This window comes from Protomyctophum parallelum, assembly GCF_964188405.1.
Source record: "Protomyctophum parallelum genome assembly, chromosome: 23".
In the NCBI taxonomy this organism is placed as follows: Eukaryota; Metazoa; Chordata; class Actinopteri; order Myctophiformes; family Myctophidae; genus Protomyctophum; species Protomyctophum parallelum.
In genome coordinates, this window is record NC_139715.1 from 27,410,242 (window position 1) to 27,427,223 (window position 16,982).

General features: G+C 43.7%; 1 protein-coding gene across 1 annotated transcript in view; it reads left to right on the forward strand.

Moving 5' to 3' along the window:
* wbp4 (WW domain binding protein 4) overlaps positions 1 to 16,982 on the forward strand; it is a 186,153-nt gene that overhangs the window by 168,967 nt on the left and 204 nt on the right. The gene's annotated exons all lie outside the window — the stretch shown is intronic.

Here is a 16,982-nt window from a genome sequence, read left to right on the forward strand (position 1 = left end):
TATTATGTAAAAAAAAAACATTTTAAAAAACTGTTTACATTTGTGACTAACCATATTCTAGCTGATATTGAGGCCTACAAAAACCTTTTTTTCCCCTTATCAACTAGTCAACTAGTACAAGGTAGACTAGTGGATTTACTAATTGAATAGTCGACTAGTTGCTTAAAGCCCTAGTTGTAAGTTCTATATATCGTCACTGTCTGGTATAGAAACCTCGTATCTCCGACTCCTAGTTTCAAATGTGTATGTTTTTTATTTTTTTCATGATTTACAGCCTTTCAGTTTCTTCATCATACAAGCACGCGTGGCAAACAAAAGTAGTGAAAATCTCAGATCTACAAGCACACAATGCCTCGCATCGCGCTTGTAGATAGACTATTTTCACTATGTATTTGTTTTTTTTATTCGTAATAATAATTCAAAAAAAGGAAAGTTGTGGGACAAGCCTAAAATATAAGTTTTTCCCAGAAAACTGGATTTTGGTGTTGGTAGGGTCAGCTGTTAAAGGAGAATTCCATTCTCGAAGTCTATCTTACCTTTATTTGTAGTTGTTACGTCCCCACCAAAGAGGTCCAGGTGTCATTTTGTGCAAAAGCGCATTATTGGCTATTTCCCCTAATATAAGCCCTCGATGGGGGTTGGGGTTTTTGTGCTAATTCGCTTATTTCCATCGAAATAAGTAGTAAAGTGTCCTGAGCGATGGAAATAAGCGAATTAGCACAACACCCCAATGCCCAATTCAATTCATTGATGGCTTATGGTAGGGGAAATAGCCAATAATGCACTTTTGCACAAACACATAGCACCTGGACCTCTTTGGTGGGGACATAACAACTACAAATAAAGGTAAGAAAGCCTTTTAGCATGGAATTCTCCTTTCAAAAAAACTCTGAAACTGGTCAGGTTTTTGTCAAGGGTATAGCATTTTGCTGTGTGGCTGGCATGGCACTCCGGTGACCGTTTTCATATTGCACTGCTGATCTTGTGTTTGTCCAGCTCTGTCCCACAAAGTCCTGTCCATCCTGTCCATCTCAACTACAAGCACCCTTTTCAACTGGACCAGCGCTCCGGCTGCTTCAGTCCAATGTGTTTGCTTAAGGAGAAGGGAGAAAGAAAAATTGTTTCACTGTGCATTTGGGCTGCTTCTACTTAACATTAAACTGCTGTTCGTTGCGTCAACAAACTGGCAGAAGAAAGGTTCGTTTGTGAGAGATGGGCAGGGGGGGGGGGGGTTGCGTTTATGTGTTCGTGTAAAGCAGTGGAGGAAAGTAACTAAGTACATTTTACTTAAGTACAGTTTTGAGTTATTTGTACTTTTCCAATACAATACTTTTACTTCTACTCCACTACATCTCGGAGCCAAATAATATACATGTATACATTACCCACTTCAGCCCTATATAGACATTTCGTCTACTTGAAAATAGCCGATCTACAAGCTACACAATGCGTCGCATCGCAATGCATTGTGAGCTTGTAGATATGCTATTTTCCAACAAAACACATTTGAAAACTTTAAATGGGACATTCTGCACAATGATATGAGTACTTTTTACTTTTGGTACTCTTAAGTACATTTTGGTGCCAATACTTTTGTACTTTTACTCAAGCACATTTTGAATTCCGGACTTTGACTTGTAACAGAGTAGTTCTATATTGCAATATTGATACTTTTACTTGAGTATACTTTTGTCCACCACTGGTGTGTAAAGTGGCTTTGCGAGACTAGGCCAGGGGTCGGCAACCTCTTTGACTTGAAGTGCCTTGACTTGATAGTAGGGATGCACCGATCCGATACTCGTATCGGAGATCGGCGCCGATCCAGGCTAAAATTCTAGATCGGGTATCGGATCGGTGGCCGATCCATTATCCGATCCGATAATTATGTGTAATTACAGTATGAAAACAACTCTACCTCCTCTGTGACACAGCAGTGTAGTATTGACAGTATAACATGTGGAATGCAGCCAGGCTAGCCTGCGCACACATTAACCTGGTCTAATTGTTGCACAGTTATTTAATAAATAATTCAGTGCATTTATATCTGTGTTTGTTACATTTTGTTTTACAAAGTTGGGAAAGTAATGTTTAAGTCAAGCCTTGATGTTGTCTTACACAAAATAATGATTCCAGACTCCACACAGTGAGGCATACAGCTTAATAGGTTATTACGTTTCTTTGTGGGGGGTATCGGAGCGGTACTCTGTATCGGCAGATACTGGACCCCCATGTATCGAAATCGGTATCGAATGCCAAAAAGCCGGATCGGTGCATCCCTATTATTATGTTCTTGATAGTTAGTGTGCTATGTCAAACATTATGTTATGTTATGACACCCCCATTCCAACAGATGTTGATGGTCCAAAATATAACAACATTTATTTCTTCTTCTAGACTATTTTATTTCACGTCACTCAGGACATAAGCCACACTATCTCCCAGACTCAGTTCAGTTTGAACTAGGATTGTGCAGGATTTGCATGCATTTGAGAGAGCTTAATTTTAATGTAAATGTTAATGTAAAGAAAAGAATCCTCTCTCACACACTTGTGCCAGTGTGCCAGTGATCACCCGTCACTGTGCCAATGTTGGTATCTGGTCGTTCCTACGCGGTTTACCGAAACTGGAAATGCCCTCTGTCGAGGTGCCAACCTGCGTCTTGTGCACAAGTAGGCCATACATGGCCCACTTGTGCGCAAGCAGAGCATGCAAGTACTGCTACTAGTATACTACTGTAACTAATGTCTATTACAACTGTTCTAAATCCTTTAGGCCCGTTATTGAACTTATACCAACCTTGACTAACCTCAACCTTAACTAAATATCTGATCTACGAGCTCACAATGCTTTATTTCGTTTTATATTGTGCATCCTTTCTGATGCATTGTTGAAGAATACGCATCAACTTTATTCTTTCTCACTGGCGTAAAAGTGTGTGTGTGTGTGTGTGTGTGTGTGTGTGTGTGTGTGTGTCATTCAAAGTCTGCAGTGGATAGGGTGGCACTATGGAAGGCATACATGCATGCTGCTTGTGCAGGTGGAAAACAGCTGCAGCGTAATATAAAAAAGCAGCAGGTATATAAAATCACAGTGTCCGGTGCATGTATGACATGGTTGAGGAAATGAAAAACAGTGCCTTCATGTGTAATCTAGGGAGCTCTCCGTGGTTTTGTCCAGATAGGCTATACTTCTGTCTTCACTTCTGACTTCGACATGCCCGACATGTTAAAGGGATTGTGACATTAAAAAAAAGGTTTTGGAATTGTTCTTGTTTTTTTTTAGGTTTTCTAATCTCAATTGCACCCAAAAAACATGATCTTTTAACATTCAGTAGATTTTCTGTGATTGGGGTTTTCTGGCTCAAACAGGTGCTCTGATTTGCCGGCAGTAAGTGACATCACTTACTGCAAATCCCATATATGTCAATGGGATTTGCCAGCAGATGTCACTGTTTCACTGTGTTGCCTGTTTTCATTGAAGCTCAAAAGGCCCAAAAAACCCCAAAGAAAACTTCAGACCACAGAAAATCCACTGAATGTTCAAAGTTCAGGTTTTTTGGGTGTAATTGAGGTCCTCAATTACAAAATTATAAAACCTAAAAGAAAAAAGAAAAATAAATGAAAATGAATGTCATAAAACCTTTAACCAAGTACAGATCTCTCAGTATATTTTGGGCTAACTCGATTGTCCCAGCAGCGTTAACGAGTTGATTGAGTTGACCTTTCTGTGCTTATAGTACACGACTTTCTGCACGCACGCACATGCTCGCACACACACACACACCAGTGTTGTTTTTGGCAGCACATTTCTATTTTAGTTTAGTCATAGTCTTTGGAATAAAACTTAATTTAGTTTTAGTCATATTTTAGTCACCTGGAATGTTTTAGTCTAGTTTTAGTCGAATATCATAAGATTTTAGACGTCGAAAATGACTTATACTCTTGTCCACTAGTCCCTTCCTAACATTTTTTACATTTTTTTTAGTCCGCCGTTGGCCTTACCTCGGCCTGGCTCCGCGGAGCTCCAAGGTCAGCCGCCGCCGCAGTTCTCTGGAGCTTAGCGAGTGTGTCGCACAGTGTGACAAAAGCCATTAAGATTTAGTAAGATATAGCAGAGCAAAAAAGAAAGAGAGAGAGAGAAAAATGCTGAGAAATACACTTTTTATATAAATCAGCTTTGAGCCAAATTGGCTGCGGCACACTGAGTGGGACGGAGGGGTTGGGCGGGGCATTGGGCGGGGGGGGGGGGGGCACTGGGCGGGGGTCTGCAGAACCCTAACCGCACCGATGAGCTCATGGACAGAACAGCACCTAACGCGTTCTGACCTGAGATCAGATTCTAAAAATGTCTTCTACATCCTGACAGTTTTCTGAAAAAGCTATGTTTCTATGTCAGTCGTTCTTCGATTTAAAAAAAATAGCAGACCTACAAGCTCGTAGCGCGCCACTCGGTGGCGCGCTACGAGCTTGTAGATCTGCTATTTTTCAATAGCTAAAGCATAACATAATGCTAACACCAAAAGGGGTTCCCGCCCAGAATGGGCTAAAGTCTGGGCGGAAAACCTTTTCATGAATAAATGCCCTCTTTTACATTTTGCCGTGCAAAAATATAGTGAAAATATATAATGTTGTAACGCATGTTGTGATCTGCTACTTTTGTTGCGCATTTTGGGTCGCATTTACTATGAAAATGACGTTTATTTATTTCCTGTTTGGTTCGTTGGTCACGCCTCGTGACATCATCAGGGATCTCCATAAATGGGCATATATGTAGTCGTGGCCCCGCCCCCCACAGAGCCGACCAGTGCCATCATGGCAAATGCATCAGCGGACCTATAGCGTTGTCGCGATGCTGCAACTTCTCCGTAACCTCATTGAGCGTCTCAGAAGGGGGCGGGGCCTCGTACTTGGTGAGGTATTGGGGTCATGACATGATGCCCATGTTGGCCCCATGTTGGCCCGCCAGCACAGGAAGGCATCTGTCTTAATCGGGTAGTTATTCTTCAGCCGATCATTTGGCGCTGGGATGTAGACGACATCGCCACGGGCCTTTCCCCTTATGGGAATGTCCATATATGGCCATATTGTGACATGTCTCATAGTAACCAGTGTGGTTGCCGCGACGCGAGTCACACTTGCAAATGAACCAAGTTGGTACAACACATGGATCTCCATACGTGGAGCTGACTATAATCATCACCTGGATCTCCATATATGTAGATCACGACACTCACCTCATCAAACCCTGGATAGCCCGTACATGGTTTTGACATACTATAGATCTGCATATATGGAACCCCTTTTGGTGTTAGCATTATGCTATGCTTTAGCTATTGAAAAATAGCAGATCTACAAGCTCATAGCTACGAGCTTTTAGGTCTGCTATTGTTGAACGACTGACATAGCTTTTTCAGAAAACTGTCATTTTTAAAATCTGATCTCAGGTCAGAATGGGTTAATAGTTTAACTCCTGCTTCTCAACTTGGCCGCTTCTCGCCCTCAGGGCGTCTTACCGGTTATTAAAAAACATGAAGAAATATCTATCTAGAGTCAACAAAGAACTTGTGACTAAGTAATAACTCAATTTGATCCGTGGGAACACAGGTTATTTCCCCCCGAAAAGTACTGTAACTGTTTTTGGACCTATTATACTGCATACCTCCTGAATCTTCCTTTTCCTTGAACATAATTGTGTTCATTCGTTGGAGAGTTATTCCACTCGTCTCCCAGACTCCCAGTTCACACACTTTATTTGTCCTTGTTCGTCCAGTGAAAGTCACGGGAGGACACAGAACAAAACGTGTAACATATTGAGACGTATAAACGCCGCCGTATGCTTTCTGGATCAGACGAGAGCGACCCGGGCCTGCCTGGACCAGCTGCATAAATACACAGAGGAAATGACATCATTATTATGACTTAGCAGCGTTCAGAGAGAGACAGAGAGAGAGAGAGAGAGAGAGAGAGAGAGAGGTTGTAAAGAAGGGTAAAGCACAATCATCTCATTCACGTGTTTTTGAGTGGTGCAACCACTTCATTACGGAGCTATGTTTGTCCCTGGGAGGGTCCCCTGCCTGGGTCCGTCTGTCCGAGCACGAAAATAGCTTGGTTGGTTTTCACAAGCCAAACACACAAACAACATATTAACTGTATATATGATGATTTCGGGTGTGACAGTACAGTACAGTGACAGTACAGTGACAGTACAGTGACAGTACAGTACAGGGACCCCCTGGGGCCCCCCACACGGTATAACTCTGTCATTTCTCAACCGCTTCGGAAGCGGGTTGGCTCGCTGAAACCGGGCCCCCCCCCCCCCCCCTGGCCACGTTCCTGGGGGGTCTGGAACTTCCAGGGACCCCCACACAGAATTGCACCACTCACTTCACACATGGGGTGAATTTATTATTACTATAGTGCAGGGTTCCCCAATTAATTTTCCTCAAGGGCCATATTTTGACTAGCGTACCAGGCTGGGGGCCGAGTCTGCACGCGCGAGGTCGAGGTCTTGCCCTGAAAATTCATTTTCAGGGCAAGACCCCATTTGAAAAGGATGCCCAGTTTGACATGCATAGGCTACTGACCCCCATTTAATGCCATTTATATCTGGGACCCTTAAAAAAAAAGAAAAAAAAAAAAAAATCTTTTTTTTTAATTCTTTCATGGGCCACAAGGGGGCGCTCTGTGGGCCGCAAATGGCCCGCGGGCCGCCTATTGGGGTACCCTGCTATAGTGGTTTAATTTGGATACTTTATAGTCTATATCAGGGGTCCTCAACTGGCGGACCGCGGTCCACGACCGGACAGCGGACCACCTCTCTGCGGACCCTAGGCAATTTTTTTTTTCTTTTTTTTTTCTTTTTTTTTGCATCAGGTCAGGCCAGCAAAAAAAAAATCTCTCCTAAGCTCAGGCCAGGCCAGCCACAGTCAATTTCAATTCAATTCAGGCAGTGTTGCTGCAGCACAACTACATTGTGTGTCTTATGTTAATGGAGGGAAGAAGTTAATAATATAAATAACATCAGATGGTACATTTCTCATGTGAAATTGCTGCAAAGGCCCCCAAAATGTCCCCCAAGGGTCCCCAAAATTCTGGCGCGCGCTACGCGCGGGAGCAGTGTGATTTGGATTTGGAGTTCCACTCCGGGCCTGCACTCTGCACCCCATTATTGGTTGGGTGGAAGGGGATCTGATTTGTATAAGCTTGGCTTGACCATACTAAACGGGCATAGAGCCCCGCTCTCCGATGGACGCCGCGCATGGGACCGGACCTCGGTCTTATTCAAAAAAATATTTGTGGACCTTCATCATTTCTAGTTAAGGACCCCTGGTATATATGATGATTTCGGGTGTGACAGTACAGTACAGTACAGTACAGTACAGTAGAGGGACCCCCTGGGGGCCCCCACACGGTATAACTCTGTCATTTCTCAACCGCTTCGGAAGCCCCCCTGGCCACGTTCCTGGGGGGTCTGGAACTTCCAGGGACCCCCACACAGAATTGCACCACTCACTTCACACATGGGGTGAATTTATTATTACTATAGTGGTTTTAATTTGGATACTTTACAGTCTATATACTTCTACTCCACTATATCTCAGAGGGATATATTGTATTTTTATTTTACTCCACTACAATTATTTGACGGCTTTACTCACCAGATTTAGATTATTATTACAAAACATACGTAACCAACGAAGCCCTATGTTTTATTTCAGCTAAATTAAAATAGGCGATCTCCAAGCTCACAGCACATTGGCACTACAGGTATTGCTACACTGCAGGTATTTTCATGGCAATACTTATGTACTTTTACTCAAAGTCATATTGTTTTTAATACAGGCCTTGTATAGCCTACTTGTAACAGAGTAGTTGTATGTTGTGGTATTATTGCTACATGTACTTTTACTAAAGTAATACATTGGAGTACTACTTCCATCGCTGGCTCACTATGTTTGAAATTTTTTTTAATCGTTTTATTTAGGAATACCCCATTGAGATACAGTATCTCGTTTTCGAGAGGGTCCTAACTACAATCAATACAATACAATACACAAAAAAGGAGAAAAAGAAAACACAAAACAAAACAATCAAACACACTATCTTCCACAAGTATGATCCACATACTATACATACAATACCACATACAGTACCACATACTATACATACAGTAGTAGGAGTACATACTCCATCCACAGTCATTCAAACTCGCCTCACTGACTCGCATAATGTGGTACTGTACATAATTATGATACAGTAGGACCCGAGTGGAATAGTAAGAGAGTGGCGACACGCTTTGATCTCGCCGCGAAGCGGGCGCCTAGTATCGGCTATAGTTCCAAACATTGGAACTATCCCATTGAGATAGAATGAGCACTTCTTCCGCATTCCACTGTTACAATGGGAGTCAACGCTATAGTGTCGTCGCCACTCTCACACTATTCCACTCGGAGTAGGACAAGCTGTTCTGTGAGGCTCGTTGAAAACGTGATGTTTCAGCAACCTACTTACACGCACGCACACACGCACTCATGCACGCACACACGCACGCACACACACACACACACACACACACACACACACACACACACACACACACACACACACACACACACACACACACATGCACATATATGCACACGAGTTTGTATTACCATTATCAACATGACAAGGAGGGCAAGTTTAGGAATTCCATTTTATTTTATTTTTTGCCATTTGTATAATCCAAAACCTTAAGTCAAAATGTGTCGACTCGATCTACAATCAAATTATATAACTAAACCTTTGAGGGATATTTGACTCCCACAAGCATAGCATGCACGGTCACACACGCACGCACGCATGCACGCACATACACATTCAAGGGGTACACATACAGACACACGCTTACATAAGCATGTCATTTTATGTGTACACAGCACACATGTATAATCACATACTGTTGTAGGCTCATTCGCATACGTGTGTGTGTGTGTGTGTGTGTGTGTGTGTGTGTGTGTGTTTGTGTGTGTGTGAGTGTGTGAGAAACATATTTCTAGAGATAGTGACACCCTGAGCTACTGTGAGCTCTCTCTCTCTCTCTTTCTTCTCTCGCCATCATTAATTAGTCATTTAATTAGCCAACTTCAAAGTGAAAACATCCTCCGCTGGTGGGCTCTGTGCGTGCGTGCGTGTGTGCATTCATGCATAGTATGTGTGCGTCTGTAATCTTTGGGTTCCTGTGCGGGTGCGCTGCCTGCTGAGTATAGCAGCCGCCCCCATACTGTGTATCGTTGTGTGGGTTCAAGTCCCATGACTGTGTCGTTCAGGGTATCGCTGTATGACCAGTGGCATATGGGCCCCCTTGGTAGTGTGAGTTTGGGTCGCACAATAAAAAATTTAATAAAAACCTTTGTTTTCGTTTTCAGATAGAGGTCCACGGGTCTTCGGGATCTATAGCGCCACCCGTCAAAAAAAAAAACGATAAAAAAAAAAGGTTTCCCCATCATGCACCTGTATTGGCCGTATAGGAGGATACACTGTACTGTACTGTACTGTACTGTACTGTACTGTACTGTACTGTACTGTACTGTACTGTACTGTACTGTACTGTACTGTACTGTACTGTACTGTACTGTACTGTACTGTACTGTACTGTAGGCCTCATCCGTGGTGCTGGAACCGAACGCGGGATGTTCTGCGACCATTTCTGATGTTATGCTGTGTCAAAGTTACACAATGTCGTCGAGGCTTCCGAGGAGGAATAGACTTTAGTATTTAGACGGACGGAAGTGAGTAACGGGCGGCTTTCAGAAACGGAAGCAGGCACGATGCTATAGGGGGAGAGGATACTATTTGCGAAATTAAAGCAAATAAAAGAAATAAGAATGCAAGCACATTGCAGGTGGTTAAAGGAGTCTACGTCGGTGCCAGAGCACAGAGCAATGTGGCGCGAGGGGGCGTGGAGGCGTGCAGAGCGCGTGTGTAGATTTAGAAACTGGTAGAACGCAGTGACGCTTCAGTGATGTACGAGGACCAGAAAGCACAGTCGGGGGACGGTGGTTTTTCGCCTATACGTCACACGGTCTATGACTTGGCGATCTGATTGGTGATCGGATCTTTTTTGGGTGCCCGTGGAATTCTGGGAAATGTAGTGATAGTTGCCTATAGCACTTTGAATGTGATGATTATGATTTTTTTTTTTACATTGTAAAAGTATCTGTGTTCAGTGCAGAGAGTACAACATTTTGTGTACACTCTTCAGAGTCAAGGCCTATTCATAGTCTGGATTTTCGGTGGTGAGGTGACCACCGCTCCGGTGGTGAGGTGACCACCGCTCCGGTGGTGAGGTGACCACCGCTCCGGTGGTGAGGTGACCACCGCTCCGGTGGTGAGGTGACCACCGGAGCTGAAATAACGTTGAGCGGTGGCGAGTAAAAACAGAGCGAAGCGGTGGCGGTGGTTTGCTCTTCACCGCGGCTCGTGACGTCATGTTGTAGTTCGGTGGTCTGGTCACCCCACCACCAAAAATCCAGACTATGTATGAGCCTTTACTGTCCCCCCTCTAGGGTCCAATGTTGGTCCCTGGAACCCCCACAACATTGAGACTCATGCACTGACCTCCATGCACACACCTGACCGCTCCTCCCTCTGCTGTGCTCTCTCCCTCAGCCCGAGGAGTTGGAGGGTGTCCACACGCACCACTTCAAGCTGAAGCCCTTCAAGAAATGCAAAAGCTGTGATATATGCAAGCAGGCCATCGTCAAGGAGGGCATGATCTGTAAAGGTAGGATTCTGTTGACGTTTCTTTTATTTTTATTTTTATATATTATATCCCACTATTTTGTAACCCATTTTTCACCCCTGTGTCAATGATCTAATGTGATCCATGGGCTCTACACAACCTTCCACCAACCTAGTCCCCATATATGGGGGACAAGGGGAGAGCAACGGACTTGAACTCATGCTTCCTTCATGCCTTGAGTGTCCAAGTTGCTCCTTTACACCTGACAGGGGGGAGTTTCCCTGGTTGGACTAGTGCGTGGAAGGAACACGTTATTCCAACCAGTTCCTTTCCCCTCCATCAGGCGCCCCGGCTGGCCAGGGGGAGGCAGTTTAGTGACCAGGATTACTGCATGTTATTTGTGAGGGTACTACCTTATAGGGGGACACGGGGAGAACATGCAAACTCCACACAGAAAGGCCCTTTCGCCAACCCCGCCTTCGGGGTTGGATTTTCAAATAGCAAACCGTGCCGATTTGATCAACAATCCCTGGAGAACAACCGACCTAAATGTCATGCTTGTCTCATAATTTGCATGCTTTCTGCTTTTCCCCATTAGCACAGGTGTACAGTACACTCTGCAATAGCCCATGTACGGTACAAGCTCACAACATGTCGCGGTATAAATATAAACCGAGCTTTAGCCACTAACTCTTATCGACGAGTCTACTCTATATTTTCATAATTATACATGTAAATCAAATATATTGATTGTGGCACCTTCTAAAGTATATAGATCACCGGTGGCAAACAAATTGTCCGAGCCGACTGTAAATGTTCGATATTTCTGAAAGAACAGAACATAATATGTATATGAACCAAAACTTGTGGGATTCTACATTAGCCTACTGACAGCCTGCACAAGAAATGTACAGACAGACAGACCCATGCTGCAATGCAGAAATACTCTGTAAAAGTCGGGAATTTAGAATTTACTGGAGTAAAAGTACAATTGGTATTGGTATCAAAATGCACTTAAAGTCCTGCCGAAAGTAAAAAAGTATTATGCAGAATGTCCCATTTCACAATTTTTCGAATGTATAAAAATCTTCGGAAAATAGCTGATCTATAGTACAAGCGTGAGCTCGTAGCTCGGCTGGCTCTGAGACGTAGTGGGCTTGTAGCTCTGCTGGCTCTGAGACGTAGTGGGCTTGTAGCTCTGCTGGCTCTGAGACGCAGTGGGCTTGTAGCTCGGCTGGCTCTGAGACGCAGTGGGCTTGTAGCTCTGCTGGCTCTGAGACGCAGTGGGCTTGTAGCTCGGCTGGCTCTGAGACGTAGTGGGCTCGTAGCTCGGCTGGCTCTGAGACGCAGTGGGCTTGTAGCTCGGCTGGCTCTGAGACGTAGTGGGCTTGTAGCTCGGCTGGCTCTGAGACGTAGTGGGCTTGTAGCTCTGCTGGCTCTGAGACGTAGTGGGCTTGTAGCTCTGCTGGCTCTGAGACGTAGTGGGCTTGTAGCTCTGCTGGCTCTGATACGTAGTGGGCTTGTAGCTCTGCTGGCTCTGAGACGTAGTGGGCTTGTAGCTCTGCTGGCTCTGAGACGCAGTGGGCTTGTAGCTCTGCTGGCTCTGAGACGCAGTGGGGTGGACCGTGGAAGAAAAAGCACAGGAGTTTGGAAATACTCTGGCGAAGTTGAGAGTACCTCCTCAACATTTTGCACTGGAGTAAATGTACTTAGTTACTTTCCAGTACCAATGCTTCCCAACGGCAGAACCTTGTGGTTGTGAGAAGGTGTGACGGTGTGTGTGTGTGTGTGTGTGTGTGTGTGTGTGTGTGTGTGTGTGTGTGTGTGTGTGTGTGTGTGTGTGTGTGTGTGTGTGTGTGTGTGTGTGTGTGTGCGCGACTGAGTGAGAAGAGGCTTCCACATTTACATAAGCACTGTACTTAAGTAAAATCTTTAGATATTTGTACTTTACTTGAGTATATAATATTCTATTTCCAATTTCCAGTACTTTTACTTCTACTCCACTACATCTCAGAGGCAAGTACTGTACTTTTACTCCAATAAATTCATTTGAAAACCTTAGTTACTTAGATTATGTAGATTTTGATTATTATTATTACAAAGACACGCATGAACCACTTCAGCCCTATTTTGGTCATTTGAAAACAGCCGATCTTCACAATGTGTTGCAGCGCGTCGCATTGTGAGTGACGCATTAACAGGAGTGTTACTAGAAATTGTCAATTTTGGTCCATTTATTCACTCTGAGGTAGCCTTTTTCCTGTGCTGTGCTGTGTGTGTGTGTGTGTGTGTGTGTGTGTGTGTGTGCGTGCGCGCGCGTGTGCGTGCGCGCGCGTGCATGCGTGCGTGGGCGTGCGCCATATGCCTACAGTGTTTTTGCATCATGCGTCTTTTGGCTGCTGTCTGTTTTTCTGTTTTCTTTCCCCTCTGCCTCCTCCTCTGTCTGTTTTTCTGTTTTCTTTCCCCTCTGCCTCCTCCTCTGACTTCCATTCAGTCACATGTCCTCCTCCCGTTCTAATTATAGCAACAACTAAAGGTTGTATTTGTCACTCCAAGAAAGAGGGACAGCCGTGTTATTGCAGAAGACCCATATCTGTTCTATCTCTCTCTCACTCACTCACTCACTCACTCACTTTTTTATTCCTCCATATGTCCATCTCATTCCCCTCTCACTCTCTCTCTTTCTCTCTCTCTACAAATGCCACATCTTTAGCGCCGCAGCGTTGACAAACATGCACAGAAGCCCAGCCGTAGGAGAGCTGGCCAGTGGCCTGGCGTGTGTTAAGGGGGGGGGGGGGGGGGGGGAGTGCTGGTTGTGTTGGCAAAGGCTTTGCTGTTAAAATTAGCATGGCTTGCTTGCTACTGCTGCATTAGCCCAGATAAAAGCTATGCAAAACACACAGGAGGGGAGGAGGGGAGGGGGAGTAGTGAGAGGCGCTAGGAGGGGTTGGGGGGGATCGGGGGGTATTCGGGGATAGAGGCAGGAAGAAAAGGAAGCAAGGAAAGGAAGGGAGAGACAAGAGAGAGGTTGGAGGAAAGACGCAACAACGAGAGGATTGTTTTCATGCCTCCCCCATGTTTGTTTATCTTTTATGCAAATGTCCATTACGGTCCATTAATAATTATTATTATTAATAACACACAGTTCTCTCTCTGTTGCCAAATCTTTGCAGTCTCTCTGAGTGCTGCGCCATGATGAGCACACTGGTGGTTTTATACCAGTGCTGTGAAGTACATTTTACTCAAGTAGACAAGTACTGCACTTAAAGGAGAATTCCATGCGAGAATGCTTTCTTAACTTTTTTACCTTTCTTTGTAGTTGTTACGTCCCCGCCAAAGAGGTTCAGGTGTTTTTTTGTGCAAAAACTCCTCATTGGCTATTTCCCCTACCATAAGCTCTCAATGAATTGCATTGAATTGAATGGGGCTATGGGGTGTGCTAATTCGATTATTTGCATATAAAGTAGTAAAGTGTGCTGCTTGGGATATTATTTACATTATGAAGAGAGGATATATACAAAAAAATATATAATTTTGAGCAAAGGAAATAAGTGAATTAGCACAACACCCCATAGCCCCATTCAATTCCCATTCAATGCAATTCATTTAGGGCTTATGGTAGGGGAAATAGCCAATAAGGAGCTTTTGCACAAAATAACACCTGGGCCTCTTTGGTGGGGACGCAACAACTACAAAGAAAGGTAAGAAAGCCTTTTAGTATGGAATTCTCCTTTAAGTAAATTTTTTGTGGTATTTATACTTTACTTGGGCATTTCCAATATCCAATACTTTTACTTCTACTCCACTACAACTCGGATTGAAATATTGCACTTTTACTCCACTACAAAAACCTTTAGTTTTTCAGTTACTTTGAAGATTTAGATTATTATTACAAAACATACATTAACCACTTCAACCTCATGTACAGTATATAATCTTGGCCATTTGAAAATCGCCGATATACAAGCTCACAACGTGAGTTATTGTTTAAATAGTAATCATTGCTAGAGTGTTTGCTCGGTAACGGATCACTCCAGCTCTTTAAGCATTATGTTATACTTTAGCTATTGGAAGAATAGCAGATCTACAAGCTCATAGGTCAAGCTTGTAGGTCTGCTATTTTTTTTAAATCGTGAAAGCCAATTTCATCCAGTAGGGAGAGAGTAACCTAGACTACTCATTTATCAGCTTCAATTCCATAGAGTTCCAGTTCCAAATCTGTCACGCCATATTTCACTCGTTCGTCCTCTATCCTGTGTGAGTTCTCTCTCCTGATTCGCTACAATTGGCATCCTGACCTGAAAATAAGACGCTGTTGAGACTCCTGTCACTCTTGTCCAGTGGTTCCCAAACCTTTTCATGTCAAGGACCCCCAAATTAACACTAATTAGCCCGCGGACCCCCATTTGAAAAGATATGCCAGGCTCTAGCAGTGATTCTCAACCCGTTTAATTTCAAGGACCCCCAGGTTGACATGCATTAGTCTACAGACCCCCCCCCCCCCCATTTATTTTCTATCTCTGGGACCCCCAATTTATATTGTAAAACCAATGTTAATTTAACTCTGAGAGTGTACAAATGGAACCAAATGGTTCGTTTAGTTCGAGTTACGGACCCTAAACTATCATTTAGCTGGGGACCCCCTGGAACTCCCTCAAGGACCCCTAGGGGGGTCCCCGGACCCCACTTTGGGAACCACTGCTCTAGTCTATACTATACTGCAAATGGTTACTATCAGAATATAGAGCTAGATTTAATAAATATTTTAACAAAATAAAATCACTTTCTGCACCTTTTAACTTAATTGGAGACGTTTGCACTTGTCTCAGAATTGCTAAGTGTCGATGGACGGGCCTTTGGCCTGAGGATAAAAGGTACACACACACACACACACACACACACACACACACACACACACGTGTATGTGACGTGCTTCAGACCACCCAAAACTCCAACCATATAGTGCCCCAACCCAATCTAGCCCCCGCCCCCCCTTTGTTCTGACCTGACCGCTCTCAAAGGGCACCTACGGATGGCTGCAATTCGAAACTGGCCTCTGTAAAATCTGAATCCCCCCCACCCCCCCCACCCCATTTTCCCTCACTGTATATTGTATCTTTTCCCTTTTTTGCTTCCCATATGATGAATTTAGCCACATAGAAATGTCTATTTGTATGTCTCTAAATGTTTGTATGTCTTTAAATGTTTTGATGAATTGAACAATGTGGACCCTGTTGTAAACAAGTGTAATGCTTAATTGGGTCGTCCACTCACAGTTGACAGTCTTTGTATTGAGTTTGTGCTTAAAATGTACTGTAAATTCTACAAACTGTTAATAAATATTTCAATCAATCAATCAATGTTGTTCACTGCACATGTGACACACACACACACACACACACACACACACACACACACACACCACCTGGAGACCACCTGCGCTGGCGGTGAGGCAGCAGGTGTTGGTGGGGGGGGGGGGGGGGTCAAGGGTCCTATTGGATCAAACATCAACACGTCAATGACCCCCCCCCCCCTCCCACACACACACACCCCGACAGACAGACAGACAGACATTTTTAGTCGGGGCGGCTTCTTCCCTGTTTTTACTACCCCATTTGGCACCAGTAAGAGGAGGGAGGGGCGGGAGGATATAAATTCAAAATGTACTTCAGTAATACATTAAAGTATTGGTATCAAATTGTACTAAAAGTACCAAAAGTATACTCATGCAGAATTCAGAGTTTTCCAATGTATACACATCTCTTGAAAATAGCTCTACAAGCTAATGGATCTACAAGAAAATAGATCTACAAGCTCACAATGCGTCTCGATGCGACGCATTGTGAAGATCGGCTGTTTTTAAATAAAAACATTGTATATAGCAGGTCATGTTTTGTAATAATAATAATCAAATTCTACAAAGAAACTATAGTAACTAAAACGTTTTCAAATCACTGTATAGTGGAGTTAAAATACAACATTTGGATCTGAGATGTATATGTTCCTTTTCCCTTTTTGCTTCCTTTATGATGAATTCCTGTTCTGTTCTTTAACTACTGTATAAAGAAGTGTCTATTTGTACGTCTCTAAATGTTTTGATGAATTGAACAAGGTGGACCCTGTTGTAAACAAGTGTAATGCTTAATTGGGTCGTCCACTCACAGTTAACAGTCTTTGTATTGAGCTTGTGCTTGAAATGTACTGTAATTCTGCAAACTGTTAATAAATATTTAAATCAATCAATCAAAGAGTAGAAGTAA